At 48.6% G+C, this 11,648-nt stretch overlaps 1 long non-coding RNA gene across 1 annotated transcript; it reads left to right on the forward strand.

Annotated features, from left to right (window-relative positions):
- The first annotated feature begins 1,239 nt into the window (after positions 1–1,239).
- Positions 1,240–7,193, forward strand: LOC113834621. The gene is made up of 2 exons (XR_004769264.1): positions 1,240–3,732; positions 4,267–7,193. It is a non-coding gene; the product is annotated as an uncharacterized LOC113834621 (long non-coding RNA).
- Positions 7,194–11,648: the final 4,455 nt, after the last annotated feature.

Here is an 11,648-nt window from a genome sequence, read left to right on the forward strand (position 1 = left end):
CCAGTCCTCCCCACCACTCTCAACATCCCATGTTCCGGGAAGCATTCACTTTGCTTGCGGCCTGAATCATGAACAGGCTCAAGCATGGATGCATCCGTTCCCAGGCTTGGATTGAGTAGTAAAACCTTAGCTCTGTGTGTCTGAAGTTTGGAAAATTATCACACAGCTCTTGGGGTACCCATCAGGACTGTACAGTTAGACTTCGAGTGACTGCTTTCACAAGGCCGATGTATGAGTTCAAGACTCCCATCCCTCTCCACTTAACTTCTCATCAAGCCCTGTGTGCATCTGGGTATGCCTTCTACACATACACTGACCTGGGGCCTTTTAGGGGTCTGCCATCTGATCATCCAGCCAGGGGCCTTGAGTCAATTGCTATGCAAGATTTATGACTACATCACTTCCAACAGATAATTTGGCCATAATTTAACATTTTTCCCTTTTCAAGTAAGTCAGACATTCCTCTTTCATGGGGATGGGTACCCCTTTGGGGATGCAGGGATGGGAGAGACATGCCTGGCTTTGCTCTGGCTTTGTTCCCGTCTGTTACAGAGAAGTCATGCACACCCCCTTCATCTTATCTGACTTCCCAGCTTTTGATCAATAGCAGAGGATATGTGTTTTATCCAAACACTAACCAAATGCATTCAACAGATTACACATTAATTTTGCCATCATGACATTGAATGGAGAGATAATCCACAAAAGTGCTTCAGATTTCTTAAAAGTGAATTTAATTATAAGTGGTAATGTGTGCTGGAGTTACAATCATGAGAAGCTGTGTTCTCAAAGTCTGAAATGAGAGCTTATATTTCAAAGGCTTATTGCAGTGGAATTAAATGACCCAATTTATTAGTTGTAAATGTACGATTACTGCAGCTTTGTTACACACACACACACACACACACCTGCACATGCACAGCATATTCTAGCTAGATTTAGTACACATAATCCTCTCTACAAGAATCATATTTTGTAACAAAGCTGCCTCTCCATTAATTTGTGAGACAGAGACAGGCAACTGATTCCCAATCTTCTGAACCCCAAATAGAAACACTTTCGAGTTTTTTGTGGGTGTCTCATGATTCTCATTCCTGCCAAGTGATTAGGAAGTGGACAAGGATACTTGAACAGAGAGATCCTGTTTGCTGTCAGGATAGAGAGGTTGGGGAAGGGTGGGCTGGGAGGCAGCGGCTGTAGAAGGCTTGGGGCTCTACTCCATTTATATATGGACACTTGCTGAACACCTGCCATGCTCCAGGCACCACACAAAGCACATTCCACAGGCTCCCTCCATGGTGCCTCTCAGAACAATGCCCTAAGGCATATATATGAGACACTTATTTTCCTGATGACAAAATGGAGGCTCAGAGGGATTATTGAGAAATTGGCGGGCATCCCTGAGTTCACAGGCAGTGGGAGAAGGATTTGCTTGTGGGTCTATCTGTTCCCAGAGTCCATGTGCCTGCCTCAGATCCTCTGATCTTTGTCTATGAGTAGCGACTGTTCACTGGATACAGAGGAAGGGGGGAGGTGGGCAGTGATTGTGTTCATGATGGCAGTAAGTGAGTGAGAAGGTTGGAGAAGGAGGGGCTAATGGTGATGAGACAGGATGTGGAGTGTGGTGCCAGCAAAGACTGCAGACATGGCATTGAACTGAGTCAGGATCACCGGACACAGGAAGAGAATTCCTGGAAGAAGAAACACTTTCAAAACAGACAAGCACTAAAGAACATTAAAAAAGAGTCATATATGGGGCTGGAGAGATGGCTCAGCGGTTAAGAGCACTAGCTGCCCTTCCAGAGGACCTGGGTTCAATTCCCTGCACCCACATGGCAGTTCACAACAGTTTGAAATTCCAGTTCCTGAGGATGTGACACCTTCACACCAATGTACATAAAATAAAGTTAAAATAAATTACTGAAAGAAAGAAAGAGAGAAAGAAAGAAAGAAAGAGAGAAAGAAAGAAAGAAAGAAAGAAAGAAAGAAAGAAAGAAAGAAAGAAAGAAAGAAAGAGTCATATGTTTACAAGCACCTGGTGAGGGCTTGGGGTATGAGGTCAGTGGAAGTGAGAAGCATGAGTCAGAGGCAGAGGTTAAGCCTGGGATATGGATGTAAACTCTTCGGTTCCAGTATGAAGAGTTGAGGTTTCTCCTGTAGGTGATAAGAAGATATACATGTTTAATGAGTATGAGCTGGTAGTACCGGAGGAAAAACTTGCCAACTCACTTACCTATGGGAGCCAAGTGGGCAAAAATACAGACTATAGACCTTGAAACATTGTATAAGCCAGACAGTGTATCTGTCTACATGGATGTCTGATACTTGGCTCTAGGCTACTGGAGATGATGAGGAAGTTGCTAATAGAAAATAGAAATATTATCAAGTTGGTAGGTGGATGTCTTGGCTTCCTTTCCCTTTGCTAGGACAGGATATCTGACAGAAACAGCTTAAAGGAAGGGGGGTCTTCTGGCTCACAGTTCAGAGGCAACAGTCCATCTCAGCAGACAAGGTGTAGAGGCAGAAGCAGTTCCATCTGTGGCCGCTGGAGCTGTTCCAGCAGCTGTTCGCAATGCAATGGCAGACAGGAAGCAGAGAGCTCACCCTGGACACCAGGGCAGATTATGAACATCAAGACCCGCCCAGGGGCCTACATGTGCCAGCTAGGCCCCATGCCTAGAGATTCTGTCTACGACTATCCTCAGATAGTTCCAGAACCATCTAGTAATGGTTAAATGTGGGGCACATTTCACATTTAAAACCTAACAGTAGATCACAGACTAATTCCCCCCACCCTACCTCTTTCTTCATATGTGTCCTTTACAGCATGACACTGTAGCTGTCTTATAGAATGGAGCCTTCTGCTGGGCCCATTGAGTTTGCTGTGTTAGAGGCAAGGTGGGCTTCTATTCTGAGCCTGGCCTTAAATGCCTCCACAAGTCTCACCCATCACCAAGAAAGCCTGGATTGGCCTGCCAGAGGAAAGAGCCCATGAACTGTAGACCTGCACGTCTACTTCTGCATGGTCAGCCTGACCCAACCCTCCCTACTGACCCATTTGTTCTGCCAACAAAAGGAAACCCAGCCTCATGAAGATAACAGCCCCACCCCATCAGCCCGTGGACGAGGGAAAAACAAATGTTTGTCCTTTTAAGATCAATCTGAGAGCAGTTTGTTACTCGGCAATAGCTAGCAGATACAGTGACTCAATCCTTTGAAAAACAGCACCATGCTTGTTCTCTTTCACTTCCATGAATACTCCTGGTTCAACATCAAAAATGACTCCATCGAAGTTGACACAGTGGAGCAGGGGAGGGGCCAAGAACATTCTGTGTTCTGACACCTGGCTGCCTTTTCCTATCAGTGGCTGGTTGTTCGCAGCTGGGGAGTCCATTGCAGCTTCAGCGCCCCTGAGTCATATTTACCTCCAGGCTAACTGCTGCCTGCTCAAGCAGCTGTTGTCCACAGTGGCTGTGCTCCCATCTGGCCCCAATCTGGTCATCTCCCCGTCAGTCCTGACCTCTGACCTCTGGGGCTGTGATGCCCAAGAGTTCGGAGTGCTACATGGGCTCTGAGGACAGGACCTTGTTGAAATCCCTAGGTAGTGGACTGTCCAGTCTTCGTCCCCTTAAGGGATGTCTCCTCAGCAAAGTGCCCTCTGCTGACACCACAGTGGTGTCTAGCAACATGGGCACCCCCACTCACATCCTGGCAGCATCTCCTGTGGGCCAGGTAAAGTTCTCAGCCTGGAATAGGCAATCTGTCTCTCCCAGAAGCCACGTGAGGAGGCCTTGTTCAGAATCGCCCTTGTGGTATGCTGTGGAGTCAAAGTGTTTCCCCCTAAACTCACATGTTGAAGGTTGATTCTCTGGTGTATCAGTGTTCAGAGACGGGGACTTTGGGAAGTAGTTGGCTGGTGACAACCCTGACCTCTTCAGTAGATGCATTGCTTAATGGGAGGGGGAAATTTGAGGAGGTAGGGCCTAGTTAGAAGTAGGTCAACATGTTCCCTGGAAGGGTGTTTATTCTCTGTGTGTATGTCTCTGTCTCTCTTTGTCTCTGTCTTTCTCTGTCTCTCTATCCCCCTCAGTCTGTCTCTGTGTCTCTGTCTGTCTCTGTGTGACTCTCTCTCTCCTTCTCTCCCCAGGCCCCTTCCCTCCCTCCTCATGATGTTCTGCTTTACCACAGGCCCAGAAGCAATAAAGCAAATGACCATGACTAGAACCTGAGCAGAAATAAACTTTTCTTTCTTTTGTTTGTCTCGAGATTTTTCTACAACAACAGAAATCTTACATGCTTGGGGAAGTGAAGAAACTTAAGAGAAAGAAGAAAGAAGCTCCTTTTGCTTAGTGGAGTATTATTTCCAGCCACCAAAGGAACCAGCCTGTAAGTCTCCTCAACCCCCACTGGATTCCTGGCTGAATCTCCTGGTTCAACAAGCGTCACTGACGACAACGTGGCATTTTGCCTTCAGCATGCTCATCCTTCTCCCTCTAGCCACAGATCTGGATCCATAAACTACAACTTTGGGCACCGTCCATAGGGTGTGGATGGATAACTGGGTGAACCAGGGGGCCATAGCTCTGGTGTACCAGAGGAAACGGATACATGATCTTCATAGGAGGCAATAAAAGCCATGGGAAATGCCCAGGGAGCAGAGGGAGAAAGGAATGAGTATGGCTCTCTCTAACCTGTCCCCGCAGATCCAGGCCAGGCTTGAGAGTCAGTCCTGGCCCCCAGCACCTGTCTGTACTAGGCAATCTTCCTCACCTAAATTCTCCTGCAGTCTCCTAGGATTAAACACCTTATAAAGAAATCTGACCATGCTTGCTCAACTACCTTCTGTGGTTCCTCATTGCCCACAGACCAAACAGGTGTGAAATAGACAGCACGTGACAACAGGGGTTGGGGAAGCCTGTGACAAACTGCTGCTTGTCCCTGCTGCTCTGTGCTACTGTGTTTCAGATGTGCCAATGGTTTTTAAAGCAAAAGCCGGAGAGATGTGTTTCTGGGTGGCACAGCACTTTGTGGATTTAGCAGTAGTCCTTGGCCGCCTTCATGTGTCTCTCCAGAGCTGACATGTGACTGGGGAGGAAAGGTGCTCAGTGGGATGGACAGGGTCTCCAAATGGACCCTACAGCTGGGGCTGTCCTGTCATCACGTCCCACCCCATACCCAGCCAGGGATCCTTTGTTCAAGGTAACCATGTTGTATATCTTGTGCATGCCTGTGTGAGCTTACAAGGCTTTTCTGACCCTGCCACCCAGCTGAGAGCATTCTTCCCCTACCCTATGCCTTCAGAGCTCCACTCCAGTGGTGCCTCCTCTGAGAAGTCCCCCCAGATAACTCCTGTAACAACGGAAGGGACAGCACACTACCTGAGCTTCCTGAAGCCCCACAGTAGCTTCTGATACATGCTGGGACTCTCTGGACCTCTCTGACCTGTCAGTATGTGGCCAGGTACTTTCTTACTTGTAGTGTGAGCACACATTGATGATGCTGCAGGTACCAAAGGCAGAGCTGCCCTCTCTGAGGCGAACAAATGTAAGATCTGTCCCTTCTGCTTCCTGTGGGGGCTAGGGGTAGGAGAGCAGAGTCAGGCATGGCCACCTGGGAACCTGAATCAAGGCATCCAGTAGCTAAGAAAGGAGGTCTGACTTGGCCTTGAACTACTTGGTGCCCATGTTTGACTGTCTTGAGGAATCTGAGCATTGCCTGCAAGGGAGCCATAGAAGCCCAGACCTTTCCAGATCTCCCTCTCATTCCACCCCAGTCCCTCTCTAAAGGAGGCTCCAACAGTGCAGGGAGAAGGTCCTGGCCTCTGGCAAGTGGGATAGTGTGGTAACAAAGAGGGGAAGAAAGAAGACCCTGAGACTGGGTGAGTGTGGGAAAGGTGGGACTCATGGGGAGGTTTGGTCTACGCACAAGAAAGAGTAGTGGATTAACAGAAAAGAAAAAGAAAGAAAGAAAACAGAGCTGGATCTTGTCACTAGAAGGACTGAGGTCACCAGCTGGCTGTTGAGACAGTGTCTGACTCTTGATATTTTCCAATGGCAGAGGCACTCTATGGGGGTCTGCTAAACTTGAATTCCTGCACCCCAGTCTTGGCAGCAGGCCCCCTAGTGCACAACTTCAGCGATAGACAATTTCTCCTCCTAAGGAAAACAGGAGGCTCATCTGTGTCTGAACCATGCAGTCCTCAGGCCTGGGATCCAAGCCTGGGAAATAAGCAGAGATAGCCTCCATTGGTACTCCCTCACTGTGGCAGTGCTCCCTCATTGTGGCAGTGCTCCCTCACTGTGGCAGTTCTCCCTCACTGTGGCAGTGCTCCCTCACTCACTGTGGCAGTGCTCCCTCACTGTGTCAGCGCTCACTCACTGTGTTAGCGCTCCCTCACTGTGTCAGCGCTCACACACTGTGTCAGCGCTCACACACTGTGTTAGCACTCACACACTGTGTCAATGCTCCCTCACTGTGTCAGTGTTCCCTCACTCACTGTGGCAGTGCTCCCTCACTGTGTCAGTGCTCACCCACTGTGTCAGTGCTCCCTCACTGTGTCAGTGCTCCCTCACTCACTGTGGCAGTGTTCCCTCACTCACTGTGGCAGTGTTCCCTCACTCACTGTGTCAGCGCTCACTCACTGTGTCAGTGCTCCCTCACTGTGTCAGCGCTCACACACTGTGTCAGTGCTCACTCACTGTATCAGTGCTCACTCACTGTGTCAGTGCTCACTCATTGTGTCAGCGCTCACTCACTGTGGCAGTACTCCCTCACTGTGGCAGTGCTCACTCACTGTTACCAGTGTTCACACACTGTCGGGGCCCAAAAAATATCGATTATAATATTTTGGGGTACAAACCTCATCTCAATTCCAGGAGCCCAAATCTCACACTGTCTTCTAGATGGCAGCTGTTTACCACCAGATGGCTTGTCCTCAGTGGAGAATGTCTCCTAGTTTGCTTAAAAACAGACCTAGGCCCTGGGTGGGCCCACAACTCTTCTGAGGGCTTGTATATGTGCCTAGGGTCTCATGAGAGGCTGGTGAAGACAAACAATTTTAGGGGTGCCTCTAGAATTAAAGGAAATATTTGATGTTAGCTTTATACATGATGATAGATGTCTTCTGATATCACCCCCGGAGTTGGAAAGCTATTTAAGAGGATGCTTGAATAAACCATGAACTCCAGTCTCCAGCATGGACTGAGCCCTCCTGAGATGATAAGATGCCTCTGTCTCATCTATGTCACTGTTGGGCAGCTAGGAGTTTCCTGGTCCACACTCTCCCACTCAGGGATGGACCCGCGGCCATTCTGCTGGCTTTGATTGCAGCCCCAAAGGCATCAATGCGGAATAAGTGGCTTCCGTAGCATGGGACTAAAACATGCCAGGCCCTGGCAACACACTGTGTCAGTACTCACTCACTGTGGCAGTGCTCCCTCACTGTGGCAGTGCTCCCTCACTGAGGCAGTGCTCGCTCACTGAGGCAGTGCTCCCTCACTGAGGCAGTGCTCCCTCACTGTGGCAGTGCTCCCCCACTGTGGTAGTACTCACATCCTCACTGTGACAGTGCTCACACCCTCACTGTGGCAGTACTCTCTCACTCACTGTGGCAGTACTCACTGTGCAACCTTGAGTGAGCTTCTTAGCTTGTCTGGGTCTTGGTTTCCTCACACATAGAGGGGATCCTGTACATAATAATACATCCTCAGGAATTTTTTTCAGGACCCAGTGAACCAGGGTACTAAAATGCACAGTAACAATCACAAGCCACGGTCCCTGTAAGCTTTTCAGGTTGCCTTTGCCTCTGATTAGCAAGTCAGTACCTAACTCATCTTCACCCCAGCCAGGATGCATACGATAGCTATAGGAAGAAACAGAAAGATAAATAAGAGCAATGTTTGACTCAGGGTCAGTAAGTCCTGTCCCAGTGATTCCTCGGGCTCCTCATCATTGTTTTCTTTGCTGAGGTTTATATGCAGGGTCTTATACATGCCTGCCAAGGACTCTCTCTGTCATTAAACAACAGCCCCATGCCTTCCAGAGTTTAACATAGGACTAGAACTTTCCTCTAAATGCTGGGGTTACAGGTGTGTGACACCCCAGGGCATCTTTAAGTGGAAACTGAGACCAACTCGTCTAAGGGTGACTAGCAAGGCTAACAGGCAGTAAAGGATTTCTGTAAAATTGAAAGCAGGGACAAGTGGTGGTGGTGCACGCCTTTAATCTCAGTACTCAGGAGGCAGAGGCAGGTGGATCTCTGTGAGCTGGAGGTCAGCTTGGTCTACAGAGTGAGTTCCAAAATAGCCAGGACTACACAGAGAAACCTTGTCTCGAAAAAACAAATGGGAGCAGGTACCTACAGACTCTGTTACTGACTTAGTGGGCCATGTAGACAAATACATCTGCAGGAGTCCATTTTAAGGTCATGTTTCTCAAACACAAATTTCCCCAGAGTCAAGAGCTTGTGGAAACTGAGTTTAAAATCTAGGTTCTGTGGCTGAACCTACCACACTCCAAAACCCTAAATTTGCACACTAATTTCTATCACTTGGAATTTTAAAGAATCTACTCAGGTGATTCTGGGGCTGAAGCCAAGTGGATGTGATTGTTCATAATATCCACTAGGTGGAGCCCAAGCCCAAAGAATGTACTGACCCAGGCACTCTGAGCCCTGAGGCTGCTTTTTCAAAAGAAGCCCCACTAGATGGCGACGCCTGTCTGCTCAGGAACAGCCAGCCTTGAGAATCCGTGCTCTGAAAGACGATGGATGGTCCATGGGCTTTCCAGCTCAGGGCCTTGGAGCCTCAGAGAAGAGCCTTGTGCCTGGAAAAGTGAGATACATCCAGCTTCACCCTTACCAGAACCCATATAGCAGTGGCTGGGCACCCTTACCAGAACCCATATAGCAGTGGCTGGGCGCTAGCTACCCAGCAGACACAATCTGGTTGGGGCTTGGATAATTTCATCTCTTGAACTAATGTGTGTGTGTGCACACATACACACACACACACACACACACACACACACACACACACACACACACACACAGTGGCTGAGCCCAGCAGACACAAGCCTTTACCTGGTAGGTGCTTGGATAATTTCATCACTTGAACTAATGTGTGTTTGTGTGTATGTGTGTGTGCATGCACACACACACACACACACAGAGAGAGAGAGAGAGAGAGAGAGAGAGAGAGAGAGAGAGAGAGAGAGTCAAAGACACACACACACACACACAGCAGCCCGATTGGGAAGCCTGCATAGAGTACATTTTATACAGAGAGTGATTGGTTTTTGAGTGCCTGCTGCATATATGCCAGACAGTGTTTGATGTTTAATAAGCACTAACTGTGTTGCCACAGCTCTGAGTATTGACTACACAATGACAGGACAGATAAAGGAAGGAAGGTTATGTCACACAGTTAACATGAACGTGGTTGCTCCTGACTGGCTCTGAATCAGGGACGTCTTCCTGGGAGGTGTGCTGTGGAGAGCTGCGATGCACCTCGCCTTCCACCATCCCGAGGGTGAGCGCTCTTTGGAATAAACAACTCCTTATTTGGCTTGGTCTAAGATTCAAACTTGCATCAGCAAATGCGAGCCTATCTGCTTTAGCCACATGGCATTCTGGGGTTAGCTGGCAAGAGTGCTTTTAAGCTGTGGGGCGGGCTTTCCCCAGGGTCAGAAGATTGTTCAAGGTTCCTGAGTAAACTGCTTAGGGAAGAGTCTCAGCGTTGCGTGAGACAAGTGGTGGCCCGTACGGGGAATTCCTCCTCTGAAGAGACTCAGAACCTTCTGCAGCCAGGGCAGTGCACTGGTAAGTCCCAGGTAAGAGGGATAAAATTAAGGGCCCATTAAGAGGGCGGAAAATCTACAGACCAGGACTAGAGTGGTGATAAAGATTTCCTTTCTCTGTAGGTAAAGAGAAAGGGGGGGAAATTTTTTGTGCTGTGCTAAATATGGGCGCGTCGATCTCACACCCAATTTTTGTGGCCCTAAATGAGTTGCTTCGCTCGAAGGGCTTAAAACTAAAAACGAAGCACCCTAGATAATTTTTTTAGAGCAGGTGGACATAATAGCACGCTGGTTTGCAAACACTGGACAGCTTACAGTCCCTTCATGAGAAAAATTGGGAAGGGACCTAGATTTTGCTTGGGAACAGGGGATGCTGAAGCCGGGTGTCCGTTCTATCTGGAGATTAGTGAGAGGCTGCCTGGAGGACAAGAGATGCAGTGAGGCACTTGAACAGGGACAGGCCGCTCTTGACTCCCTTCAGGAAGAGCGATCCGAGGAAGCTAACAGTGAGAAAATCTACCCGAGTCTTAAGGAATTGGAGGAGACAGAATCCTCCAGTTCCAAGGAGACACAGAGGATGAAGAGGAACTCCAAGCACTAATAGAGCAGCTAGAGAGAACCAAAGTAAAAAGGATAAAAGGGAAATGGGTGAAGCCCGAGTTCAAAAGGTCCCTTGCGCTTGAAAATGAAAGGGAAACCCCAGCCGAAACCCCGTCTGCGCTGCCTCCTTACAATATGAGGGAAGGAGATGGTGGAGGCGGTGGCGAAGGAGCCTCACACTGCCCTCAGGTCTGGCGGATAGTTCGCTCAGAGTTGCGCCTCGCTTGCCCGGTATTCTTAGACTCACAGGGGCAGAGGTATCACGAGCTTTTAGACTTTAAAACTATCAAGGCCCTAGCAGAGTCGGTGAGGACTTATGGCATTACTGCATCCTTCACTGTGGCTCTGGTTGAGTCCATTGCCAGGCTTTGTATGACACCCACCGACTGGACCAACTTAGTCCGCGCCTGTCTCAGCCCAGGACAGTACCTGGAATGGAAGGCGTTCCTTAGTGAGTTTGTAGACAAGCAAGTGGCAGCAAATCGGGTTGCCGGAGGTCCAGCGGCAGCCTGGGACAAAGATATGCTGCTCGGCCAAGGGCATTTTGTTAATCAACAAACAGGATACCTGATTCAGTTGTATGATCAGATTAATCAGATTGCCATTAGAGCCTGGAAATCTATACCTAATAAGGGTGAGGTCTCGGGCAACCTTACAAAAATAATACAAGGATCCATGGAGCCTTTCGCTGATTTTGTTGCTTGCATGGTTGAGGCTGCTGGGAGGGTGTTTGGGAATTCTGACGCAGCCATGCCACTAATAAAGCAGCTGGTATATGGACAGTGTACCAAAGAGTGTAAAACTGCCATCACCCCTTATAAAAACAAAGGGATAGAGACATGGATGAAGGTCTGCAGGGAACTCGGCGGACCGCTGACTAGACTAACGCTGGCCTTGCAGCTGCTGTAGTTCAGCTGACCCGGAACAAAAGGGGAAGTCCTGGTGCTTGCTTTAGACGTGGCAAGACAGGACATATGAAGAAACAATGCCCAGAAAGGGGAAAGGGGGATACTGTCAGTGTTCCCAAGACCTATGCCAGTGATGTATAATGCAGGGATCTTCCCATGCCTTTTTACCACCAATCGAAGTTTAAAAGATCATCTCAGTTTCTATTACAGAATTGGTCATCTGAGTTTGAAGACAACATGAAAGAACTCAGGATGGCTATCGTGCATGTGAATTCCACCCAAATAGACCTATCCCTTGCGAGCGGCCTGCCTTCCTGGTTGAACTCCGCCATGGATCATTTGAAA

The sequence above is a fragment of the Cricetulus griseus genome, chromosome 3 (genome assembly GCF_003668045.3).
Source record: "Cricetulus griseus strain 17A/GY chromosome 3, alternate assembly CriGri-PICRH-1.0, whole genome shotgun sequence".
In the NCBI taxonomy this organism is placed as follows: domain Eukaryota; kingdom Metazoa; phylum Chordata; class Mammalia; order Rodentia; family Cricetidae; genus Cricetulus; species Cricetulus griseus.